Source organism: Triturus cristatus, chromosome 3_2 (genome assembly GCF_964204655.1).
Source record: "Triturus cristatus chromosome 3_2, aTriCri1.1, whole genome shotgun sequence".
Taxonomy (NCBI): domain Eukaryota; kingdom Metazoa; phylum Chordata; class Amphibia; order Caudata; family Salamandridae; genus Triturus; species Triturus cristatus.
This window is the reverse complement of record NC_140584.1, coordinates 195,156,876-195,170,564: the sequence shown is the minus strand read 5'-3', so window position 1 is coordinate 195,170,564 and position 13,689 is coordinate 195,156,876. Positions and strand designations below refer to the sequence as shown.

Below are 13,689 nucleotides of genomic sequence, written 5' to 3'. Positions count from 1 at the left end.
AGGTAGGAAAGTGTGTAAGTAACCGGGAGCATCTCCAGGACCACAATACATTTTTCAGAAGGAACGCATATTCATAAATATCTTCATTCAGGTGGGGAAGCTGGAGGTACTGAAAGATACATTTACTCTTTGTGTTTGAACAAGAGTGGCATTAAAAGGAAATTGCAGTAAAGCAATTCAACAACGCTTGGAAAGGATGAAGTAGTAAAAGCAGTGGTCAGTGGATAGGAAAATTAAGATGCTAAACCAACCCACGGTTTTCTAAAATCTAAATCCTTTACTATGCTGCTTGTTACAGTCATAGCTGACGTGAAGTAGACTAGATGTTTGTTTCCTCCACGTAAAGCAAACCTCCAACACTTGGCGTTTGCACAGACTAAGAGCATTCAATATGACGACCTGAGAAATGCATTCCTACTACCACTTCAATTTCGGAGACTTTTGTGAAGTAAAGCAGGTGCTAGAGCCCAACAAGATATTTGCTAATCTTGGAGCAGTCAACGTGTGAATCAGCCACACAGAGAAGAAGCATTGGCAAAGCCAGTAAATCTGGTGTTAGCTGCCAGTCTTTTGACAATCTCAATGCCTGTTTTTTTTTTTTTATTGTTTTTGCAAATGGGATTGTTGGGGACGCTGCTGGGCCCTCAAACATCTTATTTTTGTTTAAATGGCTAAAAGCAAAACTATACTTTTGGTGTCAAAAAGCACATATTGCCACGGTAGTCTCTGGCACTGAAAATTATTAATTTGTGTTTGGATGTGCTTCTTTTGAAAGGGCAGAATGCCATCGCTCACAGTGAAGTTATCCAATGGCTCAAGTGAGCCGCCCATTACCCCATGCTGTATGTTGTAGTGGATAGAATGTGAATCTCACAATAACAGACCAATGGATGAAGAAGGCTGGCTGTAACCTATTAAAAGTAAGTATATTATAATGTGAAAGGTGGCACAATGTCATGCTGTTCATGTATACTGTACATTATCACATTATCAAGTGTTTTTATTGGTTCTTGTTGTTTAAAGAAATACAACCTATAAAAAAAAAGAGTTGTTAAAAAAGGGTTTTATTAAAATCAAAAGGTCTTGGCTAATGCCAGACCCAAAAAAGTGGACTTACAGAAGGAACTGAGGCACTAGACTTGACCAGGCAAGGTACATATCAAGGTAGGTCATAATAACGGTACCGGGGTTGTGGTCAACTGGATGTTACTTGTATTGAAAGGAGTCTTCAGGGCATCCTAAAATACCATTCTGGAAGTGCAGCCAGCATCCTCCAGGAAGGAACCGATGAATCTAGGACCCGCACCTGAAAGTTCTGCTACCACGATAATAAATCCCAAGGTCTTCGATTGGGGTCTCCAGAATGCTAAAATGTACTCAATGAACCATAGTACATATATTCCAATATATACAATTTTTAGAACATGTTGAAGAGTTGTATTATTCTGGATTTATTTAATGAGTAATTCATAGGAATTATGCCAGTAAGTTAATTATAAAGAAATTACAGGTGGGGCTTTAACTGGGCTGCAAAAAGTGTGGGGTCCATAATAAGGATGCTTTATTTGTAATTAAGGCTTGGCTTAAGCATTTCAACGACATTTCTGCAATCCTTACAGTGTGCCAACCAACCTGCATTTTGGTGCAAGATTAAATAAAACATGGGAAATATAAACAGGAAATAAATCGTTGATATGGTTTACCTTAACGTTTTTTACATTCATTTTTCAGAAATTGGTCAGTGTTATCTGCCAGTAAAGTTAAGGGGATGAATATAGGGAGTAATAGGGTTCCCATATCAATGTCTGGTTTTAATTACTGGGTATAAAACCCTGAGGGACCGGGCCCCATTAAAGCTCGAATTACAGGTTGAAACTTATCCCCATGAATGATGGTTTTGAAAATACTACTGTTTGTTGAATAAAAGCTGCCACGCGTGATTATGTAGGTAATGCTCAGCTCCTACAATATACTCACTTAAGGTATCACTATTTTTTGTTATCTCCTGTACGCTTTATGGCAAATGTAGCAATGGATGGCGATCCACATTTACAGTCTGTGTCATCACCAAGGTGAGTTACTGTTGACACAGATATCTGTCAAAGTGTTCATAGTGCAGATGAACTGACACAATATGGTGTGATGTAGTTAAACTCATGGCCACCATCTGACTGGAGGTGAAGAAGTGTAAGAAAAAGGAAAAACAAACAAGGTAGCAGGACTTTTCTATTTACCTACCCAAGATCTGCAGCAACATTTGCATATCCATAATGACGGTCTAAAAGTTGCTCTAATTTAGGAAAGAGTTGAAGACACAACTCTTTAAAGAACACTGCAACAGAATACACTAAACATCCAATATACAGCTACCTCAGTCATCACTCGTTGACGTTATGCTTGCCTTTGACCCAGTTCAGAGCTCCACTGCCTTCCTGGTTGTGTGCCCACTACAGATACTATATACATAGATACAGATATTAGTTAAGCAGTGTGACAAATCCAAAGAGATGATAATATGAATCTAAGGATGGAAACAGACAGCTCCAGACACCAAAGTTCGGGATACTATGTAACCACCGCATACAGCACTAATAAGCTACATTGTAGTAGACTGTTCTGCTGCGGTTATCATAGCTAGAGATGGATACAATACTCTAGGAGACAATTCTGGAGGAATATTAACAAAATAACAAACTAACAATGTATTAAATACTACGAAGGAATTTAGATTCTTGAAGAAGCAGTTTCTGTGCTGAATAATCGGGGCGCCTGTTTGTATCTCAGTAGCTCATGACCTCGTCGACAATAAGGCCTCTTGTCCACTATGAGACCACATGTATTTTCTCTATGGTAAGAGTGTAAGTCATTCTGAAGGGACAAGAGACTGTAAATTATTCAGAATGCCTTCCCACCTTGAAGACCTCCATTGCCTCCCCCCACAGAAGCGCATATATATATTTTTTTTTAAACTCTGTGTCTGGCATTTAAGTCTTTAACCAACACAGGTCCTCTTTTTATGCCACATAGTCAAGTCCTACACGTCGACCAGATCTGTCATTCAGAATCTGCCAAAAATTCAAAGATTTCGAAAAGCGAGGTAAGGTGGCTGTTCCTTTGTATATCTTACCCCCAAGGTCTGGAACTCCTTAACCCATCATATTGGACTCTCTCTAAACAAAGGCAACTGTCACTATAGGGTCTTCCAGCGGTGGGAAGCCTCTAGGGGTAGCCATGCACTTTATAAACCAATACATTACAAATTACAGAGACAGTTTGCTCAGATGGACTGCTCCCAATCTAGATGCCTCCTCGTATAATGTTGGTCCCTATGGGTTTCGTCAGCACCCATATCATTTACTAGTGCTCATCTCAAACTTAACCTGTTCAAAAAAAGCAGTTCTCATAGATGCTCCAGTGACCCCCTAAATTTGAACAATCTTGGCCATCACCCCTTTCCTCACTTGCCACTGCTTGCCTTGTTAAAAGCCCTAGAATTCACTGGTCATTTATGCCTTAACTTTCGACTACATTTCAAATACTGTTTTTCTCATCCGTGTTCCAGCTTCGCTGGTGGAGGAAAATATAACCTCAGAAGAATGAGTCTGATTTTCGCATAAGCAATTAAGCTCTAGTTTCTTCTAGACGTGAGCGATGGAATGGCATCTTCTCTGATTTAAAGGCTTTATATTTTAATACCAACGAAGGCGGTTCTTCTCTCAAGAGTTTAACCGATTTTGGCCTCAGATTTGCGCATACTTGTGACCACGCACTGTTTTGCGCATATTTGTGACCACGCATGGCATTCACTTGCATAATTTACATGCATGCTAAACCCTTTACCATGCATGACGCTATCTACATAGGTATATCCATGTTCAACGCATGTATCACCCTTTTTAGGGTATTTTTCACAACTAGTTTTGACTCACCGGATGCATCAGAGCACAGCAAAACACGCAGCATGTAAGTAAGGACAGTCACATGTTCCATGCATATGTTTTAAATGTTTTGTATGTCCTTTATGTTGTGTGTTTTCTTTTTCAGATTTCAACAAATAAGTGGGTCCGTAGGTACAGTGCTTCCACTACAGACACAGCACACCTTAGCGTGTGTGCTAATATCTCACAAACGTGGCAACCTCCACGTTTGTAGCCACCTCACCGATTTTTTTACATTGTGGTCCTGTAGAAAGCCTTATGATTACCGTAATAGGCTGAAACATGTTTGCCTACATCAAAGGGCTATTGAAGTACCATTTTTATCTTCACGATATCCTGGCTTAGTTTTAACTATGTCCTAAGACCCTTTAATTAAAGTTTTTTTGTTTGGGCATTTCTTAGAGACATTTTTAACCTCAGTCCCTTCTGAGCACCCACCTCACTGAATCACAAAAAAACCCGCTCCGCTGTAGTCAGGCGTTGTAGCACAGCTGGGTTGCATTCGGCAGACCAGCTGGGACCCCAATGATGAGCCACCAACTAGGTTGGTGGGTGAGGGGTCTTCTTACAGACCAATTGGGGGTTTTGCACTCTGCTACATCATATTGAGTCAACATAAGTGGTAAACACTTATTTGTGGGTCCGTCCATGTTGTTTCCTACTCAGATAAATCGGAACACAAAATTTCAATTTTTATTTAGTTACTCTGCCCTTTTCCGCATGGCTCAAAGTTCGATGCGGTCTTTGCGCTGACATAATAACTTTGTTGGGTACACTGTTAACCAATACAAGGGCATTTTGCGTCTGGACATTTCCAGATTCATACATTTGAACCTTACAAAGTATGTTACTCCTGATTCAGATATATGTCAGGGGAAATTTGACTTCCAACCTTAACTTCTACATTTTATTAGGGCATTGGAAGACATTTGTTTTACCTGGTCCCCCCATCGCTTCAGCAGGGGTGTGGAATTTAATAAAATATCTACTTGTCCATGGGGCAGGTTGCTTCATAAATGTACTTGTCCTGTAACGAAATCCACTTGTCCCTTTTGTGCCATGTAATGCGGCGACAAATAATGGCAGCAATCTTAATATATAGGAGCTCTAAAATAGCCTCTCTGATTATGCAAGGGCTCCTTCCAAAGTAGGGTTTGAATACTAGCAATTCCCTTATGTTGCGACGTTTCCGCAGATCTACATACTGTGGCTGAAAGTAATGGTAAGCAATAGTTCGAGGGATGGAATGCTCTTTTGAGTCAGTGTAAACCTACTAACTTGCATGTTTTAAAGGTTTTCACCAACTCTTTTCCAATCTTTTCCCATACTGAGAAAGGTTGGAAATTTACTCCAGACAATGGCAGACATAAAACTTCTACCAGGGTTGGGAAAAAAGGTGTTGGAGCGAAAGTGAACTTGCAAACACTCAGATTTTCATGAGCAAATCTACACCTGCATATTTGCTCATGCTAAAAAGCAGTTCACAAATATTTTCTAGGAGTACTATTTCCTGGCCTACTTCTGTAAAGTCTTGTGAATTCACGACAGCCGTATTGCAAGGACATGTGTTCACTTTTGAGACTGTATTTAAGTTTGGTGTTAACCATGACCTTCTTTGTCTTTCTGTCTTTCAGCTAGCTTTATTGTGAGTGACAGGTTCTGTTCTTTCACAAGGAGCATATCGACACAGTCGTTTTGTTCAGTGCCAGGAACTACTGCGTCAATGTGTGCTTTTTGAGTCCAAGAACTATTTTTGCTTTTACCAATGTTTGTTATAATGGTGAGGGTCCGGCAGCTCCCATACCAATAAGGTTTTTCAAAAGCCATGCCAAAAAAAAGTCACGCATTGACAAAACCAAAAGGCACAACAATTTCAGACCTACTGGCTTTACCAATGCTTGTTTATTTTTAGGTTTGCCATAATATTATTAAAACTGGTTACCCTGATTTTACATTATAAATATTTTTGGGATATACTAGCATACATCAACACATTTCACTAAATGATGCTGCAGAAAAATGGTACCAAAAACTTTACAATAGTTTAGCGAAATGTTTTTGCATTTTTTTAATGAACATTTTATGTTAAAAAGCAAAGAATCATCAATGTTGCTTTCATGCTTCTGCAAATATTTGCATCAAATCAGAGAGCATTCTGGGAGCATTATACATAGCCTCATATTGCTAAACATTGAAAACGTGTGTGCACCTTTTTATACTGGAACCAGTCAGTAGTGCAGTCAGAGCTCACAACATTTACTTGGAGCACACACCCTAATAATAAAGGCTTTGAATTAATGAACCATAAATACAAGTGTGAACAGCATTAACACACGGACACAAATATTACATTAACTTCAGGTAGTTCCCTTTCCTGATCCATAATGTGGTACTGTAAACTGGCAGCCAAAGGGTTTGTGCTGCAGGGGGTTGCGCGCGTCCGGCTTTAGGAATTCCACATCCCTGCTCCAGTATACAAATATATGAGAGAAGTGATATGACATTTAATTCTTTAAAAGGATAAGTGAAAGCAATTCTATGTCAGGACAGGAGGCTCCGATTATGCTTTCTCATTTCTTTATTAGAAATGCCCAGCAGCCAATCAGAACCGTTTGTGAAACGAAAAAACTACAGTACCCATGAGCACCAGGGTACCACGTGACCAACCATAGAGTCTCTCATATAAAAGATACAATAGGAGAAAGTACGTCCTCTTTCTTTGCTGCTCCGCAGCCAGTTAAGTGCCTTTTTCTTATTACTCTTGATACATTGTTGCATTATTCTCTGTGCGATACCGCTTTGACGCGCTCGCTTGCTAGTCTTTATTTGTGCATGGATACATTGTTGCGCGCTGTCTCACGCGGTTTCTAGGTCTCCGCTTGTCGCGCGGTGCACATTCAGGGAGCGTGGTCTCACCTCCCCAGGCGAGACGCTCGTTCGAGCGTCGGTGTCCTTCTTTTGGTGGAGTGGGAGTTAAGGGGCTGAGGAGCTCGCGCTAGCGCGCGTGCTTCTCTGTTTACACTAAATCTGAGGCGGCCGTTACCGCGCATGCGCGGCGGCCATTTTGTTTGTTTATATTCGTGTTTTTCACACGGACCTTGTCAGAATCGGTTGTTCTTCACACCGCTGCCCACTGCCTCAGTTTACCTTCAGCCCCATCGACGCCCTTTGCTGTTTTAAGGCTTGGGGCTGTACAATAACGCATAGGCACTGCCTAGAGTGACTGTCAGCAAGCCCTCCCTCCACAATTAATTTATTTATTTATTGGGTCAGGTTTTTTCTGCCCTTATCAGTGGCTTGCTGTGGGGTTTTCACTCCCCCTGAATTGTGCCTTTGGCATACATATATATATTGACATTCGAGTGTCATTTTGTGGGCATTAATTTCACTTTACTGTGACAAAAGGTAAAATGGAGGAGTATTTTGATGACGATGATTACTCCTTTGAGGATGACAGCTCTAGTTTCCTAGAGCAGGATTTAGTAGAGGCTCTGGACCAAGGAGTTCAGCACTCCGTTAATAAAGCTCTGGTCCACGCTATCAATCCTCTGAAGCGTCATTTGACGCACTATGCCAAGCAACAGGGTTGGTTGCCTTCTTCACGTTCTTCTAAGTCCCCAGTAAATCCGCATAGGTCGGATTTTAAACGTTTGGCTAAATCTCTAGCCTCAGAAAAGGCTTCCTCCATGCCATCGGTAGGCGCTTCTACCTCTGCTGGCTGCCTGACTGACACTGAAGGTCCTCCTTCCTCCTCTTCGGACCAGGATGTTCCTCCACCACGCAAGAAGTCTCATAAGGAGCACTACGTGGACGCTCCTACTCACCCTCAGGTCCTAACCTTTGAACCTTCGGAACTTTATCACCCCCATTCGTCTTCCTGGCTTCCTTCTCCTGCGGTAGCGGACTATGTCCAGGCGCACATCCGGCAACCCTTTGAAAAGGATGTTAGGGCTCGTCTCCGCTCTGAATGCCCTCGCCCGGATCTCGCTGATCACCTGGCAGACACTCCTGAAATTGATCCCACAATGCTTTCCTATTTGAAAAAATTTGCAAAGGATCCAAAAAAGGGTCTAGACAGATCCTGGCGTTCCTGTCAGGATAAAATGCTGGATTTATTGGGACCCCTCACCAAGATTCTTGATCTTGGCTTTCAGGCCAAGGAAGCTGCTTCCCTTGTGGATCCGGATGACCTCATAGAATGGGCTCAGAGGGCTATTTGCCAGTTAGGCAATGCAAATTGTGCAATTTCGAGTGAGCGCCGCCGCTCTATTCTTCTAAAAATTGATCCAAAATTGGCGGAGCTCTCTACTTCCGAATCTGGTCCGGTGGCACAAGGTCTTTTATTCGGCCAACCGTTTCTTAAGGAACTGACAAAGTTTGTTGCGACCTTCAGCGGTTTGGATAAAGCTCAAGCTTCCATCAAGCGTGCACTTCGTCCGGTTTTTGCCAGGGCCGGACGACATAGGGGACGCTCGTTCGGCCGTGGCTCCCATAATCCCTCCCAGAGGGGTTATCAGTCCCAGAGAGGCGGTGGTCAGGAGTCCGGCTACAACTCCCGCTCAAACTTCTATCCTTCCCGCAAAGGGAGAGGTCAATTCCGGAAAGGCCGTTCCGGTGGCAACCAAGGGGCCTATCACGACTCTAACACCTCAGGTGAGTGTGATTCCTTTTTCCGAGGTGGTTCTGGGGGGCAGAATACGTTTTTTTCTCCAGAACTGGCGTCAAATCTCCAACGATGCTTGGGTTCTGCAAACTGTTCAAGGTTTCAAAATAGAATTCTATCAGACCCAACATCAATCCCTCCCCCCAACGCCTCTACATTTTTCTCTTCAAGACCAAAAGTTTATCGCGGCGGAGATAGAATCCCTTCTCGCCAAAGGGGCAATTATTCCAACTGTTCCCCACCCACAAGGGTTCATCAGCAATGTTTTCTTGGTTCAGAAAAAAGGGGGTGGCAATTGTCTGGTCCTCAACTTGAAAGATTTCAACGGCAGTGTCGTTTACAGACACTTCAAAATGGAAGGGATCCATCTTTTGCGCGATCTTCTTCGCGAAGGGGACTGGATGGTTTGGCTCGACCTCAAGGATGCGTATCTTTCGATTCCCATTTTCGAGCCTCATCGTCGGTTTCTTCAATTCAGTTGGCAGGGGATTTGGTACGAATACACGGTTCTCCCTTTCGGCCTCTCGTCAGCACCCTGGTGCTTCACGAAACTTCTGAGGCCCGTAGTGGAATGTCTGCGTGCTCGGGGTGTCCGCTTGATAATATATCTCGACGACATTCTTCTCATGGCGGACAATCCCCTCACAGTCTTAACACACCTGGAGTGGTCTATCGACCTTTTACAATCCCTGGGTTTTCTAGTCAATCCGCAGAAGTCTATCTTGAACCCTACACAGGTGATCGAGTTTCTAGGTTTCCAAGTGAATTCCCTATCCTGTCAACTTTTATTACCACACCAAAAGATTTGGTACATCAAGAGGGAATTGAGGTCTGTTCTTTCCAGACAGACTGTGTCGTTGAGATCGTTAGCACGTGTTGTCGGTCTATTGGCGTCCTCCATTCAGGCGATATTCCCAGGTCCTCTGCACTACAGAGCACTTCAAAGGTTGAAGATTCGTCATCTCCAAAAAGGTCTTCGTTATTCAGATCTGATTCCTCTTTCCGAGGATGCGAAGAGCGAGATGCAATGGTGGTTAGACCACATGGAGGCCTGGAATGGACGAGCCCTGTTCGGCTCCGCTCCGGATCTGGTGATAGAATCCGATGCCAGTCTTTGGGGTTGGGGAGCCCGGTGCGGTCCCATCTCGACCGGGGGTCGATGGTCCCCCCAGGAACTGTCTCTTCACATCAACTGTCTAGAGCTTCTGGCGGGTTCCTTTGCGATTCGGTGTTTCTCTCCTCTTCAGACCAATTGCTGTATCCTTCTCCGCATGGACAACGTTTCAGCGGTCCGGTATGTCAACAAGTTGGGGGGAACACGATCCAAGATTTTGGCGGAGATCGCCAAGGATTTTTGGCACTTCTGTCTTCAACAGAAGATCACAGTTATTGCCGAATATCTTCCCAGTTGCCGCAATCAGATTGCGGACTGGAACTCTCGCCATCTTCGCGACTTCAGCGATTGGCGCCTTCACCCGCGCATTTTTCGCATTCTCCGTCGGACTTGGGGTCAATGTCACCTGGATCTGTTTGCGTCTCGCCTAAATACTCAACTCCCTCTATTCTTCAGCTGGAGGCCGGATCCGAAGGCCCTGGCCACGGATGCATTTCTTCAGACTTGGCCGTCCACTCTGTGTTACGCTTTTCCCCCGTTCATGATGATTCCCAGGGTTCTGGCCTACGCGAAACGTTTTCAAACAGAGCTAATTCTCATTGCTCCGCTGTGGAGAGCTCAAGCATGGTTCCCGGTTCTTCTGGAGATGTGTTGTGCGGTCCCGTTCCTTCTCCCCCAGAAGTGGAATCTGTTGTTTGATCCCCTAGGCGATCCGCATCCCCTTGTTCTATCCGGCAATCTCCTTCTGTTGGCGTGCCGAGTTTCGGGGATCGCTGGTCGCTCCCAGGCCTTTCATGCGACGCTTCCAAATTCATCAGTGACGCCTGGTCTCCCAGTACTCACAAACGATATAGAGCCTCATGGAAACGTTGGTGTGACTGGTGTGTTCAGCGGGAAGTTGATCCCGCTTCAGCAGATGTGGCTATGATTATTAATTTTCTAGCTTCTCTCGCTTCCTCTGGTTTGGCTTATCGCACGGTCAACAACTTCCGTTCCGCCATCTCTGCGGCTCACGTTCCCATCAATGGTAAACCGGCGGGTGAACATCCCTTAATTTCCAAATTGCTTAAGGGCATTCATTTGGCGAATCCTCCGTGTCCTAAATATGTCTCGCTTTGGGATGTCTCCATTGTTTTGAGATTTTTGGAGGCATGGCCTTCTAATTCATTACTTTCTCGCAAGCAACTCTCTGCCAAATTGACTATGCTGTTATGTCTCGTTTCTTGCAAACGAGTTTCTGATGTGCGTGCGTTAGACTTAGCAGGTCGCAGATTTACACCTGAGGGTGTCACTTTTCTAATTTCTAAACGCACCAAGACTGCTACCTCTTCGGTTACCTATCCTTCTTTTCCTCATCATCCCAACCTTTGAGTTGTTCAATGTGTCAAGGATTACGAGGTATGTACTGCCCCTTTACGTTCTGATACACAGGGTCAACTACTTATTGCCTTGCAGAAACCTTTTCGTCCTGTTACTCCTGCTACTTTAGCTCGCTGGGTTAGATGGCTCTTGTCTGAGGCTGGAATTGATGTTTCCATTTTTGGTGCTCATTCGGCTCGCGGGGCCATGGCCTCTAAAGCGTTCTCGATGGGTGTTTCATTACTGGACAGCATGAAAACCGCAGATTGGTCTTCTGATTCTATGTTCAAAACTTTTTATTACAAACCTATCGAACATATTGCTTCTGTAGTGGTGGATCAGCTTTGAACAAGCATAATCGGAGCCTCCTGTCCTGACATAGAATTAAAAATTTGCAAACATTCGTGACAAGAATTTTCAATTCTATTAAGGACAAGGAGGCGAGGATTATCCCACCCAAAGTCATGTTTGATTCTCATGTTTCTCATTGTCACAGTTGTATTTGATTTATGCCAATGCATTGGTTTTCTCTCTTTTTACCCTTCCCTTTTATTGCCTTCACTCTCTTTATCGGATGAGTATTACGGCTGTACTTTCTTTTCAGGTTCTGACCCGAAATAGTGACTCTGCTGTTTATCCTGCTAACTCCGCTTGGATGGTCTGCTGCCTCCTCTGTTCGGCGATTGCTGTGTTTCTAGCGTCAGGATGATCACCGGCTGCGGCTGATGGACTCTGTTACCTGGCATTCTTCGTTTTCCATTGGACTTCCTGTTTTCTGTGAACTGTTCCTCACCAAAGAAAGAGGACGTACTTTCTCCTATTGTATCTTTTATATGAGAGACTCTATGGTTGGTCACGTGGTACCCTGGTGCTCATGGGTACTGTAGTTTTTTCGTTTCACAAACGGTTCTGATTGGCTGCTGGGCATTTCTAATAAAGAAATGAGAAAGCATAATCCTCGCCTCCTTGTCCTTAATAGAATTGAAAATTCTTGTCACGAATGTTTGCAAATTTTTAACTTTCAGCTAGAACATACTTTTAGGACTTTAATCGAGGGCACGTGATTAGACGAAAAGCACTTAGGCGGAGGGAGGGTGCGCTGTTGGCTTAGACTGAGGAACAACGAGAAAGTACTTTTCCACGGAAAAAGACTGTGGAAACACAAACAGTAAATATATGCATAAATGCCAGAGGCACCCACAGAGAAACAAAAGGACGTAAACGTAAAGCTACAAAACACGTAGGGTACATGTCTCAAGAGAAGTCACAGAAATAGCAGACTGCTGGCATGGGGTGCTTCGATGTCCTCATCTATGTATCGCGAAGTGCCTTAAAAGGAATAGGGTGTAATTCTATTATTTTCTAACACGGTGATGAATGTTCAATTGTCATAATGCGATTGGTTTGCTGTTTATGCTTTATATCAAAGGTGTCCAACATAGGATCAGGAGGTCTAGGTCTAAGCCAGTTGCACAGGGAAAATACCGGCTATGTAAGTAGGTGCATTTAGATTTACTGTGTGAAAATATCTCTCTAGTGGGCATCGTGTGAAAATCTGGCATGGAGATGCCCCGTTTGGACCTATAATGAACCCCCGTCATAGAAAGTTCACATATGCGTGTGTCTGTCATAACAGATAATGTTTTGGGTATACAATTGCCACATATTCTAGTGTTGTTTGGGAATTTGGATGTGTACATTTGGTATTACAAAGCGGGAAAAAATGTAACCCATCTGTTCTAAATTCATAAAAAATTGGTTCGGCATTATTTAGCGGTATCACTGTACTTAATTGTTAGCAGTTTAATAGTGTAATATTTGACATCCGGGTTTTGTAAGTGCACACATTTAAACTAATGAAATGTCACAACTATTGGACGTACAGGTCTGCATAACAACAAAGTAAACGCATGCCAATCCCAGCCTTCATAAAAGAGGCTTGATAAAATAAAGTAGGAAGAGCTGAGTGCACCACTCACGGCTGTGGAATTACGGCAGGTTTGCATCAAACTACAAGAAATATTATTTGGCAAAATAAGCAATTCTAACAGAACCGCACACCCGCCCCACAAAATAAAACGGGTCCTTGGCATCTTTGTATGAATATTACACAGCAACACAAATGAGAAGTTTCACGGTAGGGAGCAGGGATTGGTAGCACGCTAGAAGAGTGAACCGCGGGTTACAGCCCCTTCGTGGGACACCGGTGGCCATACCCATAACGCCCCTGTTTGCACCGTAAGTTCCTGCAACCTAAGTGCCTTACCCCGGCGCGAAACTCTTTCGGACTCCTGCTGTCGGGGGCCAGAGACTCCCCTATGTTCCTCTACGCCGGTCCCAAGGACGCGGACGAGTAGCCATGACAACGAGGGCACCTTAAACACAGAAGAAGGACCCAAGGCAAATCTCCAGCATGCTCCTCCCAATGAAAGCGTCTTTATGGCCGCCATCTTTGAACTGGGGTCTGATAACTCTCGAGTCATATCTTCGCCTGCAGAACTGGCAAAGCAGCATTTTTATAGTTTTCAAACGTTATTCAAACTCTCCAAAACCTAATCTCCCCATAAAGTATTGCAAAAGTAACACATTTCAAAACCGGTCTCGCTTTCTGAATA

The 13,689-nt window shown here is 43.6% G+C and overlaps 1 protein-coding gene across 1 annotated transcript in view; it reads right to left on the bottom strand.

The window, feature by feature from the left end:
* CFAP221 (cilia and flagella associated protein 221) overlaps nt 1–13,456 on the bottom strand; it is a 563,252-nt gene extending 549,796 nt beyond the window's left edge. The window contains exon 1 of the mRNA XM_085646788.1: nt 13,341–13,456. The gene's annotated coding sequence lies outside the window, so the exon portion shown is untranslated. The remainder of the gene's footprint in view (nt 1–13,340) is intronic.
* Nucleotides 13,457–13,689: the final 233 nt, after the last annotated feature.